The 16,758-nt window shown below is 36.6% G+C and overlaps 1 protein-coding gene across 3 annotated transcripts in view; it reads right to left on the bottom strand.

Annotated features, from left to right (window-relative positions):
* Window positions 1–16,328, bottom strand: part of BRPF3 (bromodomain and PHD finger containing 3) — a 222,169-nt gene extending 205,841 nt beyond the window's left edge. For 2 of the 3 annotated variants that reach the window (XM_053706811.1, XM_053706814.1), the window contains exon 1: window positions 15,925–16,328. The gene's annotated coding sequence lies outside the window, so the exon portion shown is untranslated. Of the gene's footprint in view, window positions 1–14,895; window positions 14,990–15,924 lie in introns of all 3 variants that reach the window. The other variant, XM_053706812.1, reaches the window with a different exon arrangement.
* Window positions 16,329–16,758: the final 430 nt, after the last annotated feature.

Below are 16,758 nucleotides of genomic sequence, written 5' to 3'. Positions count from 1 at the left end.
AAATTCTGAAAGACAAAATTGTTAACGATCTAACAGTCCTGTTTAATGGCCTCTATTAGAAAGATATTTCTAATAGATTTGTAGAAGCAAATTTTAGTCCGATTGTCAAGCCAGGCAAAGACCCAATGTTAAGGGAATCATAGCGACCAATATAGTTGTTAAACAACAATTACAAAATTCTTACAAAAATCTTGGCGATTAGACTGGCTGGAATCTCACATGAACTCATTCACAAAGACCAAACGGGATTCATTAAAAAACGCTCTTTAGTCTCTAACATTAGAAAATGACAACTGCTTATATCATAATATTGGAAATCCTATAAAAAAAAAACAGCCAGACAGATTTACCACAGGCTCACTTGTTTTCTGTCGACCCAGAAAAGCGTTCAACAAAGTCATGTGGGAGCATCAATTCCACTCTCTGAATAAATTTAGGAGAATTTTTATTCAAATCATAAAAGAACTATACTCCACCCCTTAGGCAGCTTTAATTATAAATGGTTTGGTATCCGAGTCTTTTCCACTTAACAGAGGCACTAGACAGGGCAGCCCATTATCTCCCCTTCTTTTTGACCAGCACTAGAATCATTAGCTATAAAAATTAGAAATATAATTGAAGCCCTGAAAATAGGTTTGATGCTTCTGTATCTCTTGCTATACGCAGACAATATGATCCTGATCATCACAAATCCATATATTAACATACCTAAATTGATGTCCCTTATTGACCTATTCGGAAATATATCGGGATATCAGATTAACCATGAAACATCTTAATTATTGTGGTTACACAAACAAAATATATAAAAAGGCAGTAAAAGAGTATGTATGTATATATCAACTAAACAACCAAACAAAACCAATAAACCTAAAAGTATGAGAGACAAATTTGGGGGATGAAATTAGTGTGGTTGCGCCTTTAAATGTTAGCCCATATAGACTATCATAGAAGTCTTAGAACGGATAACACAGACATAGAATTTAATTAGAATTCATACAGATAGCTAAGGAAAAAAATTGACAAGAACTAAAATATTGGAAAGAGATGATCTTAGTTTAATAAATGTATTAAGAATTAATATCTGCAGTCTAAAAAAACATAAAAACATGACACATATCACTAATAGCATATTATCAAAATTCTAAAATATGACCGGCCAGTCAATATTATATATAAATATATATTACCTAAATATCTAGTGATTCAAGAAAGTGACTGTAAACTAAAAATATTATTCAAGCATCTAAATATTTGAAATATTCAAATGTTTAAACCCTTCCCTCCTGTATCGAATATAAATGCTATTCTATGTGTAATTCTTATTTTGTTTTTATATAAAAAAAAACTATTGTGCACCATAGACTTTAACAGAAGCATCAGCCTTCAGGCAATCATTCCTATTAGGGATGCACCGAAATTTCGGCCGCAGAACGTTTCGGCCGAAAATTGAATTTTTTGTTATTTTGGTTTTCGGGTTTTTTTACTTTTATTTTCGGTAAAAATTATTTTGTAGCATATTTCAAATTTGATGCCAGCCTAGAGCTGCTGTTTGAGTTCATTACTTGACTTACTGTTTTGCATAAAATAATAGTTTTCTAGGACTATACTTTATTTTGATAATTGGTAAAAAAAAAAAAAAAAAAAACGTTAAATCTGATTCTGTTACACAGAACTAAATAAAGAATAATACTAGCTATGCACCAAAATTTGGGACGCCAAAAATGGTGGGTCACCTATGTATATTTCATATATATATATATATACACACAATTTTTAAATAATTTAGTGAATTCATAAACCTCTATTCAGTAAAACGATTTTTAATTACTAAACACAAGATATACAAATGACGGTGCAATTTAAAATAACACTATAATTTAAAATGACATGAACGTTCATTTAATTAAAACTAAATCGATTCATTACCCTTTGATACAGTATAAATAGTTGAAAAGATGATCTTTAAAAAATGATATTAAAGGGCCACTGTAAGTAAATATTTTCTATGCCTGTTACTAACTAACTACCCCAAATACGCTTTTTATCAATAGCATTTCATTAACATATCTCTACCGTATATCAGAAGTCTTGTCTGCAAATTTAATTGTTTTCCAAACCCACTCCGTGGGTATCCTTTGCTCTGTACCAATCCGTTTACAATACCTAGGTTTCAAAATGGCGCTTTAAACACAAAGTTATTGGTCTAAGTATTTTGAACACACAGTGCTGAAAATAGTGGGCAGGATAACGTGACATCATCGGCGAATAAAAGATATAACTTTTAGAACGTTATGAAACTTCGTTTTGGAGAAAATATAGGTCAGTAGGTTTTAATTAATGTTTATTAACTTTAATATGTTAGTTGTTTAGCTTAAAAATTATAACAGAAAGTAATCCTTTAAGAAAAATTCATTGACACATTGGCTCAGAAAAATGTTTTGATTTCAAAAGTTAGACTGCAATTATGTGCAGTGTTTCAAGAATATCCCACGTTGTGAAAAACCAACAAATGATACAGCTTGTAACTGAACACAATATATTGTTAAAGTTCTTGCCAGTTGGAACTTAAATACTTTTCTCCATTTTTTTCATTTTTTAGACGTTAAAAATTTTAACCACTTAGTGTGTGAGTGGAATCTCCTTTTGTCTTTTAAGTGATATTATATAATTAACAATGTTCTTATAATATAGAGTCCCACTGGTGTGCTGACTGATGTCAGATTTCTTACCCGGCAAATGTAGGTGCTGTGCATACAGACATTCCTTCAGAGACTTTTGCTCTTTCCCCTAATTTTACCTTGCTTGCCTTGATTATGACGGCGTCTTCAAGCTGGCAATTAGATGTTGTAAGGTTCTTTGTACGTGCTGGCTTCAATGTTACTTTTTCTTGATGTCTCCTGAGGAATCCTATTTAGTTGTCCTCCAATAATAACAACTATCTCCTAACGCCTGCTGTGGTCAGATATACTCACAGGTCCGGCAATCTTGGGAGTGTCAGCGACACTTATTTTTTTTCTCAATCGACTCCGTAAATTTCCTAACGCCAAATTACAGGTTGAATACTTTACCAAAATGGCAATCCTGGGAGTAACAGTATTTCCACTAACTGGCCAGTTAGATCAGGTGGTCCGCTGGAGCTGTGTACTGGAGCTAGTTCCTTTCTACGCGTTTCGGCTCTGTGTGTATGTTGTGAGCCTTTGTCAAGATTGCTAGATCCAGTTCCTCCTGAGCTTATAAACTATTTCCTGTTAACCCATTCGTTCTAGTTATTTAGGAATTCATTTGATTAGGACTTCAAGTTTTTCAACAAAGGACAAATTTTATCTTTTATTTCATTGTTCTCCTTTAGCGGTTTAATATCATAAGTAAATGCAATTTTGGCCCAAAGAGGACCAAAATGGCTAAAAATGTACAGCCCTCCCCTGTTCTATTGAGTTACATGTCTATCCTTAGCATAAAGTGAGCAGCACAGAACTGGCATGGTACACAGAGCACACACATAAGTACCATGACATGATGATATTTGAAACCAGCAGTGATATTTTTTATTTTTTTTTAAAAGGAAACCAAAGTTCTGAATACAGTATTCAAAGGAGGATAAGTAACATGTTTATAACTTGATATTATCAGACACAGCCCTAAGCACACACAGTGAATACGTATAAGCCTTATATACAGTGCTCATACATCAGCCTCTTGCGCATAGACATTCTATTCGCATGAGGCAAATATGCGTGCACACTATATATGCATAAGCCCCAAGCTCGCACACAGTTGGTACAAATTAGCACCCACCAGGCAGTGTATACAAAAAAGCACAGTAACTTTCTATAACCACCTTGCACGTAAGGTCGTAGCCAAGTCCGGTGGTCCTGGTGATAGGTGACAGGCAGACTCCATTTGGGGTTCCGGACATATAATCTGATAGGTCAGTGTGAGACCCGAACCAGGAACTAGGCAGAGATACGATGAGGTATAATCAGGTGCAGCCACGCCTATCGCACGGATAACTACACCCAAAAACAAAACACATGTCCACCTCGTATTGTTGTCTGGCCATAACCATGCTCTCCTTTTTAGAGCTCCAACAGCTTCACTGCAGATCACGCCCTACGGTACAAGTGACCACGCCCATTTGTTGGAGCTTTCCTGCCTACAAGCTTTTTCAGCTACACACGCACACACACATACACACTGTAGTTAAAAAAGAAAGAAAATGCAGTTTTATTTTAGTTTTCGGCCAGGGGCATCCTGAATTTTCGGTATCGGTTTCGGTCCAGAATTTTCATTTCGGTGCATCCCTTATTCCTATCAAAATATGCATTTATTAATCTTAATAAATTTATTAGACTAAGATTATCTCTTTCCAATATTTTAGTTCTTGTCAATATTTTTCCTTATTCTAATTAAATTCTACTTCTGTGTTATTCGTTCTAAGACTTCTATTATTGTGGTTATACTCTGAGGAAGGCAATCACCTACCCAACTACCAATTTAGAATAGTGAAAGATAATTTCAAATATTTGGATATCCAATTGACCAAAAATCCTCACAAATAGTATGACCTCAATGTCAAGCCTACCCTTACATCTCTTCCTACCCAGCTCAAATCTTGGGTTAAAAGTTGCCCCTTTCTTTTTCTGGCAGAGTCAACGTGATCAAAATGATGGTGTTCCCTAGAATACTATATATATTTCTCAGATGCTTCCCCTTTTACTAAAGGGATCAGATCTGAATCAGATAAACAAAACAATTCTCAACTTTATATGGCAAATGAAAAAACATAGGATTAGGTCTAAAGAAACTAAAATGTGCAGTGGGTCAGGGCAGGTTTGGTTTACCCAATCTAGAACTCTATAACTGGGCTACACTAGGAAAGATTGTTCTGGATTGGCTGAGCAGTGAGGGGTGTTTTGCTGTTCCAGGTATGGAGGGAGAAATGTTTGCCCCCTGGGCACTGGCAATGCTCCCTCATCTTACCAGATCCCAGCCATCATGAATTGATCCCAGGCATCTGGAATTGCTTAACTATTCCTGCCAGTCAGTGAACCCCTAAGAGCTTGGAGAAATGTATGCAAATGCCTCAAGGTAGACTATGCTTTTTCCAGATACCTGCCCATACAGGGTAATCCTAACTTTATTGCAGGTTTTACTACTAAGCCCTTTGCCATTTGGAATGAGAGGACAGTAAGTCAACTTCTCACCGAGGGGCAGAAAGAGAGATTCCAACCTTTCTAAGCTTGAGGAAAGAATATTCATTACCCGTAACACACCATTTTGAATATTTAAAAGTAAAACATTATGTTAACCATCTGATTAGAGGACAGGAGCTTACCAACATAATAGAATAGATTCCTGGGTAAACTTATTTTAAAATGGTATACACTCCATATCCCTATTATATAAAACGTTAATGCGACCAGTGGAGAAACAAAATATAGACTCCCTGGTGGGGAAGTGGTCCACTTCCATGGAGGAACGAATCTCAAATATAATGATTTTAGATAGTCTCTAACTAGTAAAAGCAGCAAGCTTAGCCACAAAGCTGCGTGAAGCCCACACAAAGCTTTTACGCAAGGCATGTATAACTCCAAAAATTCTAAAGAAATGGAAAACAACTGTTGATAATGTCTGCCGAAGTGTAGATTTCTAGACCCAGACTTCATGTATTTCCTCAGATGCTGTCCACACATCAGACGTTATTGGGCCCTGATAGAATATTGGCTGAGAATAGTGACAAATCTAAACACCCCTTAGACAAGGGGAAGTACTTTTCTTTAATTTGCCCAAAACTTATAGCTTCTTATAGCTAGGAAACTGATTTTAAAGTACTGAGCATCATAAAAAGGTGCCCATGTTAAGAGAATTAAGGTTCCATATAATAAGGCTAATTTAATTTACCAGTTAACACGAGAAAAATGGGACACACTGTTAGACTGCCGCACTTATCAGATTACAACATCTGTATAAAGTTCTAAGTATCAAAACATTCATATCAGAAGGTTATTGGTTAAGGTTATGTTATTTTTTAATTAAGTTTTGTTAAGAGTTCTAGAAAACAGCTGGAAACAAGTGAATGGACTCTCTTTTTGGGTCATCTGAATATAAAGGTTAACATCTATGTCAGGATATGGAAATAATGTATCTTCCTTTCATGTAAGTAATGAACCGTTGCCAACGTTTTTTGTAGGTTTGCTCTTAGTAAGCTTCTTTAAATAAAGATATTATATATAAAAAAAAACAATGACACTAGGCAATGAGAACTTTCTTTCTCCCTCTAGTATGAAACACAAGTAAAGGCCACAAGAAGACATGTTATTGTATCTGTGATAACTTTAGGATGTGAAGGACATATATGTGGATGAGATCATCCTGATAATTCTTTAATAACCAATGCTTAAAATACTGTCTCGACCAGGTCATCAACGGGGTTCTTCCTGCAGAATGCTTCACTAGAGCCCATGGTTCAATGCAGCAAGTAAATTTTAATTTTGGCTTTCCAAAGATAATTCAAATCGGTAAATTTATCTCCAAAAGGTAGCCCTCACCAACACAAAGTAAGACCATCATAAAATGCAAGATGGTCAAAACTTTGACCAGTAGAACACATCTGGCGCAAAAAGGTTAAGTGTGGGGCCCTTAGCACCAATGAGCAGAAAACAGATATCAGTAATTTGATATCGAAGAGCAGTTTGAGACTTATTAGATAATTAAAAGGGAAAGTAAACGTTGTTTTAAATGTACAGAATGATGTAACATACCTATAACCTTTTTTCAATGTGCTCTTGTAAATTATTAATTTTGCACCTAAAACAATACTTAACTCCTTTCCGAAGCTGTCCTCTTCTGTGCGGCAGTATTTTCAAATACTGCGTAACACTGCTAAAGTTTTAGCCAATATTAAGCTAAAATTAGCTAGTAATAAAAATATTAAATTTTTATTGCACAAAATTATCATTAAATATACAAGAAATTATGCAATTAAATTGTGCTTTGGGTAGTAGAAAATGCTATAATATTATACACTGCCCAAACCTGGCAAAATTTTCTGTAGAGGATATTTTATTTTTCAAACACTCACCGGTGTTTGAAAAATAAAAATTAACTTTTAATGTATCATTTATAATACAAAGGGAAATTGCATCACGTTTCGGTGCTGTACTGGCACCTTTATCAAATGTTCCCAAAGTAGAGACAGTCCTAAGGTCAGTACATCCTCAGAGTGTTGTCCAACAACGAAAAGTAAAAACCTGTCTCACTGCAGCTCTTATATACCCTGTGAGATGATGAAATGCCAAACACCTGAAGGCTTGTCTACGTGCACTAGGGCTGCAACAACTAATCAGTAAGATTAATCATAAAAATAGTTGTCACAGAATCTCATTATCAATTAGGTGGTCAGCGATTAGTTGGTTAATTGCACAGCACCAGCTGCTTCAAACCGATGAACTCCTGCACATAGTATTGTGCATTTTTTTTTTATTATTATTTCTTGTATCCGATTAATCGGATGATTATTGTCCGATTAATCGGATAGAAAAAAAGATTAAAATATATATATATATATATATATATATATATTATTTTTTATTTTTATTTCTTTTTTGCACATTCTTAGTTGCAGTAGTTCATCAGATTAAAGCAGCTAATCACAGACCACCTAATTGATAATGAGATTTGTTGACAACTATTTTTATAATCAAACTTGCTGATTAGTTGTTGCAGCCCTAACGTGCACGTCTCGCTGTATAGCACGTCTCGTAAGAGCAACCTCTAATCAATATTAGTATCCGCCTCCGTTCACGTAATGGATCTCATGGCTAATTTGCATATCAGCTGATGCGGACGTCACTACTACACCGCATCAGCACTTACGAGACGTGCTATACAGCAAGACGTGCACGTAGACAAGCCTTCAGGTGTCATTTCATCATCTTACAGGGTATATAAGAGCTGCAGTCAGACAGGTTTTTACTTTTCGTTGTGGGACAACTGTCAGGGTGCCAGGAATCAGACTGAATCAGACTGAGACGAGAAGTGCAAAAATAATCACACCTTTAATAATAGCAAAAAATTATAAAAAGTCCTCAAGTAAAATAAGCCAGGAGTCAAAACCAGAGGTGGTAGTCAGACAAGCCGAGTCAGGAGCAAAAGCGAATAGTCAGACGAGCCGGAATCAGGAACAAGGAAAACAGCAGAGTCAGAAACAAGCCAGGGATCAGGAAGGACGTCAGGCAGCCAGGTAATACACAGGAACTCTCACAAACAGGTCTGAGACAACGCAAAGGCAAAGCATACTGAACAGAGGCCCTTTAAATAATAAGTGATGACATCACAATTCTGAGACTGCATCCTGTCTCACATGGATGATGCACACCAGTCTGGCTATAAAAGGAAGTGTAGGAAATGAGCAGCATCCCCCACAATGCACCATAGTCAGGAAGAGAGGTGAGTAAAATGGCTGCCAGCAGCACACAAACACAACAGGGAAAAAAACCATTACAACAACACTCTGAGGATGGACTGACGTTGGGACTGTCTCTACTTTGGGAACATTTGATAAAGGTGCCAGTACAGCACCGAAACGTGATGCAATTTCCCTTTGTATTTTAAATGATACATTAAAAGTTAATTTTTATTTTTCAATCACCGGTGAGTGCTGCCTTTTTTTGAACTTTGTGAATATTTGACATTTGCACCCCGGTAGTTGCTGGTTTTGATGATAGGAGTGCAATACCTTTTGGGACTTATGTATTGAGGTTATTGCCTGCATCCCTTAGTCATGTGTGCTACAATGTAGAAATCTCTCTCACTACTTTCCAGTGCTGATGTGTTTGCACATGTTCAACAACTCTGCTTCAGATACCTCAGCCTGCACTCTAACCTAGGTTCCATAATAGCAGCAACCATGATTACAAGGAGGTGCATGAAATGTCCCTTTAACATCTCAAAACAAAGTAGAAACAAATCTGATTTACACTTTGCATCCCCAAACACATATTCAAAACCAGAAGGCAAATCAGAGACTCAACAACACGCATAACACCAGCATATATATCATCATTAAACAGTGAAATGCAAAAGATTTACACAAAAAAAATAGGATTAAAAAAGTATTTAAATAAGATGTAGTTTTGCAATCCAAAAACTGAAAAGCAATTGGAATATGTCTATCTCATCTCCTTTGCTATGGCCAAATAAAGGGTCAGTAATTTTGACATATTTCTAAAGTTTCCATGTGTTACTTTTTAAGATTAAAAGTAACTTGCATAAAATAAAAAGGTTATACATTAAAATTGAACTTTTTGCTATAGAACCGTTATAGATTGATATTTCTCCTACCTCCCTAAACCACACTTTAGATATACCTTGCTCACGCAGCCAACAGTAAAATATATATATATATATATATATATATATATATATATATATATATATATATATATATATACACACACACACACGCCTCCTTTTCTTCCCATTGAAGCTTGCTCAAAATATAGAAAGTGCATGCCTTGTAATATACTGCACGCCTCTCTTAAAGAGGCCTTACAGCTGCATCGTTCGCTTCAAGTGAGTGTAAAGTTTCATGAATGAGTGTCTGGTATTTAAAAATACTATTAAAAACAGGGACACTTTCAATCATTAAACTTTACATTGCAGAGTTTTTTTGTTTTTGTTTTTTAAATAAATACTTACCTTTTTCTTTAGCAAACACAAACCGCGATCCTCCGCCCGCAGCTCCTCTGTACTTAGCAAAGACGAAACCGGCTTCCTCCAATCATGGTGTGGCCTCAGGAGATGGACGCTCCGGGTGCACGCCATGATTGGGGAAGTCGGTTTCGTCATTGCTGAGGTAAGTACACAGGAGCTGCGGGCGGAGGATCGCGGTTTGTGTTTGCTAAAGAAAAAGGTAAGTATTTTTTTAAAAACCCTGTAAAGTTTAATGAATAAAAGTGCCCCTATTTTTAATAGTATTTTTAAAAACCGGGCACTCATTCATGAAACTTTACATTCACTTTCACCTATATTGCATTGCGACCGTGAAAAGTTGAGCATGCACATAAATAACAAAGCACAGGGAATACAAGACCGATGATGTATGCAAGCACACATGCACGTCAGGGACAAACAGTGTAATCAGTATTTTTTTAATTGGATATTCATAAAAACTTTAAAAAAATAATTTTTTTTAAAAAAATATACTGGAGGTGTGGGCAGCAAGTAAATAATCCACAGAGCTAATCTTTGCAAACATTGTTTACTAGTTATAATACATATTTAGTAAAAATGCCGAATTAAACTCATAGTGACTATAGATAGCATGTACGGAATTTGATGAATAATTTAAGTTTACTATCCCTTTAAGGACATATATAAACCTGCTTCTGTACTGATGAAGGGATTGTAGCTAGAATGTAGCAGAACTAGATTTTAGATTCTTTAGAATGAACTCCAGCCTCTCTGGGGGACTGGAAAACAAAAATGTCCCAAGTTAATAGACAAGAAAAGCAGGGGGATTCAGAAAGAGAATGTAACTTTAAGAAACTTTTAAATTCACTTCTATTTTCAAATGTGCTTTGTTCTCTTAGTATCCATTGTTATAAGAATATGTACATATCCTACACCCTGTGTTCAGCTAGCTCTCAGTAGTGCATTGCTGCTCCTTCAGCAAAGGATTTTAAGAGAATGAAGCAAATGTGATAATAGAAGCTCATTTACTTCCACGCACTCCAAATATTGAAGTATAGATAACAAAACTCTTTATCCAAACTGCCTGGGAACGGAAAAGGTTTGGATTTCAAAACAGTTGTATATTTGCTTCTGTAAAATGGGACAACTTGGAAAGGGAACAATATCTTATGTATTTTAGGAAATAGTTGCTTGTCATAATACAGCTTATAGAACAAAATCACCTGTATTAGGACTGAACACATCCGCAGGACGATTGGTGCAGGTAAAAACACAAACTTTATTGTATCCTTGGACGTTTCAGTTGTTCTCAGTTCACTCCTGAGCTTGTTTGCACCCTGTGATTGTTGTACTACTTACAATAAAGTTTGTGTTTTTACCTGCACCAATCGTCCTGCGGATGTGTTCAGTCCTAATACAGGTGATTTTGTTCTATATTTATTGCCTGTGCATCCGGGAACCAGAGGAGCGTCTCCCTACCTGTTAACAGGACGTCCTAAGGTGGAGCTTCAGAAGCGGCAGAAGTGGTGAGAATACCTGGCTTATTTTGCACCGTGATTTACATGCATTACTTAACTGCCGTTTACTCTGCATTACCAGCAAATTTTATCATTACCACAGTTCCACCTTTTGATAATAAGGACTTACTATACTCACTGTGTACATGTCATTACCAGTTTGATACCGTCACGTATACGCTATCATTTTGTCTTTAAACAGAGACAGTTTAACATTCACAGTGATCGAATACTTTTACAGTGTGCTACAACTGCATTGCATATTTCACATAATACAGCTTATACATGCAACCTAAAGGTAGTTTTATACATGCAACCTAAAGGTAGTTTTATATCATGTTTAATACTATTGTATACATAGTGCCAATAGAAAGATGATATAGTACTGTAATCAGAAAGGTGATAATTGGGGTTTAAAATAAATAAAGACAAGCATTTGCATTTTAAAAACATAAAAACAAAATGCATAGGCAGAGAAGATTGTGACCTACTGGCTGGGGAAAATTGTATTTTCGGATCATTTTAATTTAAAAACAAAAAAAATTATAAAAAAAAAGTCTGGATTTCAGAATAATTCCGGAATTTGTAATTCAGTATTTGGGAATTTGTACCTATATTATAATTATGGGGGACAATGTGGCCCTTAAAGGGATATTCCAGCCAAAATAGAAAACCACAAGGAAGCATTTCAGTATTGAACAGAAGCAATTTTGTAATATACATGCATTAGCAAAAAGGCTTCTAATAAAAGCTATAGCTGTTTCAAAAGTGTATTAAAGTATGCTCCATGCACCAGCATTTTAAATACAACACTTGTTTGGAGAGCCTAAGGTGCTTGTACCATCTGGTAATGACTCAATTTGTTAATTGCTGACATGATACAAGCCACAATGATGATCTAAGCAGCTTCATTAATTAAAATGTGGATGCAGTGAAAATATCTAGCTATGCTTCACATGCACCTGCAGAGAAAAAAGTTAACACTAAAACAGTGATAACTCTTAATAGAAGCATTTTTGCGAATACGTGTATATTGAAAATGTGTTTCTATTCAAAAATGCAATAAATATATGTGCATTTATATTTTGACTGGAATGTCCCTTTAAAGGGACATAATACTTATATGCCAATCACTTGAAAGTGATGCAGCATAACAGTAAAAAGCTGACAGGAAGATATCACCTGAACATCTCTATGTAAAAAAGGAAGATATTTTACCTCAAATTTTCCTCAGCTCACCAGAGTAAGTGCTGTGCAAAAAGTTATAGTTCAGTTACTGCCCAGCTGCAGGTAGAAAAACAAAGGAAAAAATTAACAGCAGCCAATTAGCATCAGCAGTGCTGAGGTCATGAACTGTTTTACTGTGATCTCATGAGATTTCATAGTAAACTTCTTTAAACTGAAAAGGGAAATAACATGAGTGTGCATGAGGCACGCTCCCTTGCAGGTCCCGGGACAGACATACTGATTTGCTGCTTAAAGTCCTTTACAATGGGATGTGAATACTTAGAACATTTTGAGGTAAAATATCTTTCTTTTTTTACATAGGAGATGTTCAGGTGATATTTTCTAGTCAGCTTTTTACAGCTATGCTGCATCACTTTCAAGTGTTTCAACATTTGGGTATCATGTCCCTTTAATATCTAACATTTGCAAAATCAGACATAAAAAAACCTCCTTAATTCAAGCAGGGGCTGCCCTCAGGGAATTCTCTTTTTGGTTCTGATAATAAATAACTAAGCAGCAAGAAGAGAAATCACACACAATCTTTGGGGTCTTTTTTTGAGCATTTTCTTACAATGTATGTGTCTCACCCAGACATCCAGAACTCTGTATAGCCAGGGACCTGGCAGTACTGATGAGAATGCTCAGAAAATCTCACCAGAGTTAAGAGCTATAGTTCATCAGGCCCATTTTGAGGAGATGGAGGAGACTACCCCTGCGAGTTGCAAGATGCCTCCCACAGAAATGAATGGAGTTCTCTAGAAATGGACACTTTGCTGAGAAAGGCAAAGACACCAGGGAGCAAACTTTAAAAATTAAATACTGCAGCTGATGCAAATCAAATTACCCTGTTTTTTTTTTTACATATATGATCTTACAACCACTTTTCATTTTGTATACATGTGTTTCTCTATTAGGGTAATAAGTAATTTGCGTATTTTGATACAGCAGCATTTGTAGGGGCAAAATGTTGAGAACAGGCAATTGCAGAGAACTTTCAGTTACACCAATGGAACGCCCTTGATTAGCCCACTAGTAGAAGTGGAGAAAATTAATTTACCAATGAGTAAAATATGCTTTAAATTTTATATCTTACAAGTACAAATTTCACAGCATTTTGTTGCATAAGTAGTGTACTTTTACTACTGTGTGCATTAGTTTTTTTTTTGGGGGGGGGGTTACTTAGTAATTTCAACAGGAATTTTACCTTTATTTCATAAAATAAAAGATTCTGTAGAACAAATTTGTTACAATTCTTAATGCGATTTAACAATAACATTTTATTGCGTCTTTTTATTTGAATTATAGGTTTCATATATTTTTTTTTTATTATGATTTTTGTAATGTATCCTTCTTCGCAAATGCAGCTCACTGTTCTCAAGGTAAAGGAATTCTAACAGGGAATTTGCAAGCTCAGAGACCTTTACATAATTGGACACTGCCTCTGCTCTCATCAGCTAATTTAGTGCTGCCTTGACATTGTATGATTTAAAAAAAAAGAGGATCAAATTAGTGCCAGTTTTGTAACTTAAAGGGACATAATACTCATATGCTAAATCACTTGAAACTGATACAGTATAACTGTAAGCCGACCTGTAAAAATATCACCTGAGCATCTCTATGTAAAAAAGGAAGATATTTTACCTCACAATTTCCTCAGTTCAACAGAGTAAGTTCTGTGTAAAAAGGTATACTTCAGTTACTGCCCAGCTGCAGGTAAAAAAAATAAAATGAAGAAATGAACAGCAGCCAATCAGCATCAGCAGTGCTGAGGTCATGAACTCTTTTACTGTGATCTCATGAGATTTCATTGTAAACTTCCTTAAACTGAATAGGGAAATAAGATGAGTGTGCACGTAAGCTCACTCCATTAGCTGTCCTGGGACAGACATACTGATTTGCTGCTTAAAAGTCCTTTACAATGGGATGTGGCTACTGAGGAACTTTTGAGGTATAAATATATTTTAGAGATGTTCGGGTGATATTTTCTAGTCAGCTTTTTACAGCTATGCTGCATCACTTTCAAGTGTTTCAACATTTAGGTATCATGGCCCTTTAAATGGCAGTACATATTAAACTTTTAAAGGGACAGTAAACACCTCATTATCACAAATTACATTTCTACTACTTGCATGTCAGCCAAGTCTAGACACCCCTTCATGCCGGCGGGATGCAAGTGCTTAGTTTGGTTGCGATCACATGATTTTAAGACCAGGATCATGACTGCTTATGTTGCTAGCTAAGCATGCCCCTCAGTCCGATTTTTCATTGCGCAAAGGGGGGAGGCTGCATGACGCCATATAAAGGTAGGACGTTCCATGCCGTCCTAACAGTGTTACAGACCAGTGCTGTTAGGACGGCATGGAACGTCCTAACGGTATCTAGAGGTTATAACAAGTTAACATCTTATTTACTGTAATTGTTTATTTCAACAGCCAAAACTCCAGCCACCACTTGCCTTATTTGGATGAGCCAGCCTGGGCTTGAGTCTGCAGACAGCAAGACCAACTACATCATGTTAGTATAAAAGTGAATTGTTTTGATGTCCTTATCTGCTGAATACAATTAGGAAAAGATATGTAGCGAGGTTATCTTTTACGAGTCTGCAGGGAGAATTAGTTCTGAGAATTAGAAAATCCACAATTTTCAGAACTAAAAATACATGAAAAGGGGGCAAAATAAAGTGTATTACAAATTTGTTTTACCACACATAAGTACGTTTTATGTTAATTTAGCGTAAAAAGTCAAGGAGATATGTGCATGTACAAATGTTCTGAATAATCCAACATAGATATTAGCAGATGTAAACAGTTCATTATGATAATGTTTACCTAAAATAGGACTGAATTATAGAAAGTAAAGAAGCAATAAGTTATATATATGTTAAGATAAAAGGGACAAGGACAGGTATAGGCGTTGAAGACGATGTGTGGGGAAAAAAATAGGACTGAAGAGGATATTAACATTATCTTAGCAAACATAATCACATTATGTATACACAATATGGAGCAAAGCAGAGTACCATGTGTTTAGAGCTATAAAACCGGGAGGTCTACTCAATATGTGCAGGAAATTAGGCAAACACACAGGGATGATAGGTACAGTGGGCGGGGCTGTCAACGAGAAGTGTCCACTGTCTATGTCTACTGAAAAATTAAGAGAAAGTAAAGTAGGCGGTAACGTTGGTTATAAACCTTTCCGCTTCCGGTATGAAGACAGATGGAATTTTATTTTGGACATGAGTTCCTAGACTATCTTTTCGTCTCTACACGTTCTGATTAATAATACCGCTCGTCCAATCAGATATACACCCGCCCATTGCCTTTGCTCTCTTTTTGATTGACTTGCGAAAAGAACCAATCACGTCACACTAACTGTTCAAGTAGCCAATCTCTCAGAGAAACGACATCAAGTAAGCGGGGCTAGCGATGCTGTCGGGGGAGACTAAAGATGGCGTCTCCCCCTCCCCCCCGGCCCGGTAACTCACCGACTCTCTTTTTTTTCCTGTTTCCCTGCACAGTTCCAACAGCTTGGGCTGCTAATCTTCGGGGTCAGGAAAGAATCGGAGTCCGTGGCGTTCAGTAGAGGCTCCACGATGAAAGTGTGTCGGGTGCCTGGCAGAGGTCGTCTTCTTCGTCTCTTGGCGAACCCGTTAGTTCCTGAATACGATGAAGGGGCGACTTGCCCGCTTCTACGGCCCCTGCCGGTTCCGTGGAACTTACGGGGGTGATACCGAGGCCGAGCGCGGGCATGAAACGGGGGCGCGGTCATGAGCCGCGGACACGAAATAGGAGGGAGAGTAGAAGCAAGCTGAGAATGGGGGAGGTGCGCGGCTGCTGCATGTTATCAGCACACGCAGGAATACGGCCTCCCTGCTTAGAGACTGTCACTGGAAACTGGTGCTTCTGTTACTCTAGATAGCAGCCAATTTTTAAACGTGCTACCCTGCATATACAGAAATAATAACAAGCACTGGATAATATACACATTAAACACAGTCCCATTGGCCTGCCCACATCCTGATTAGGTTGTAACCTCCTAGCTCTTCATATTGGAATTTAAAGGTATTCTCCTCCCAATTACACATGCTCTTTTTCTAGCATTTAAACTTCATTTTCCCTTTGATGTTTGTAAATATGACTGTAGAAGGTGCCCCAGAGGAGGCAAATCATTTTAAATTCATGGCAAATCGCTTTACGATTTTGTTGGTATCCTGATAACTCAGAGAAATTAGTTTAGTAAGCTGCAAGCTAAGCCATTTAAAGGGAATTAAATATAAATATCTTTGTGGTATTTTTGGTAAGGGAATGTAAATGTATTA

The sequence above is a fragment of the Bombina bombina genome, chromosome 3 (assembly GCF_027579735.1).
Source record: "Bombina bombina isolate aBomBom1 chromosome 3, aBomBom1.pri, whole genome shotgun sequence".
In the NCBI taxonomy this organism is placed as follows: Eukaryota; Metazoa; Chordata; class Amphibia; order Anura; family Bombinatoridae; genus Bombina; species Bombina bombina.
The sequence above is the reverse complement of the archived record's forward strand: the minus strand, read 5'-3'. Positions and strand labels throughout refer to the sequence as shown.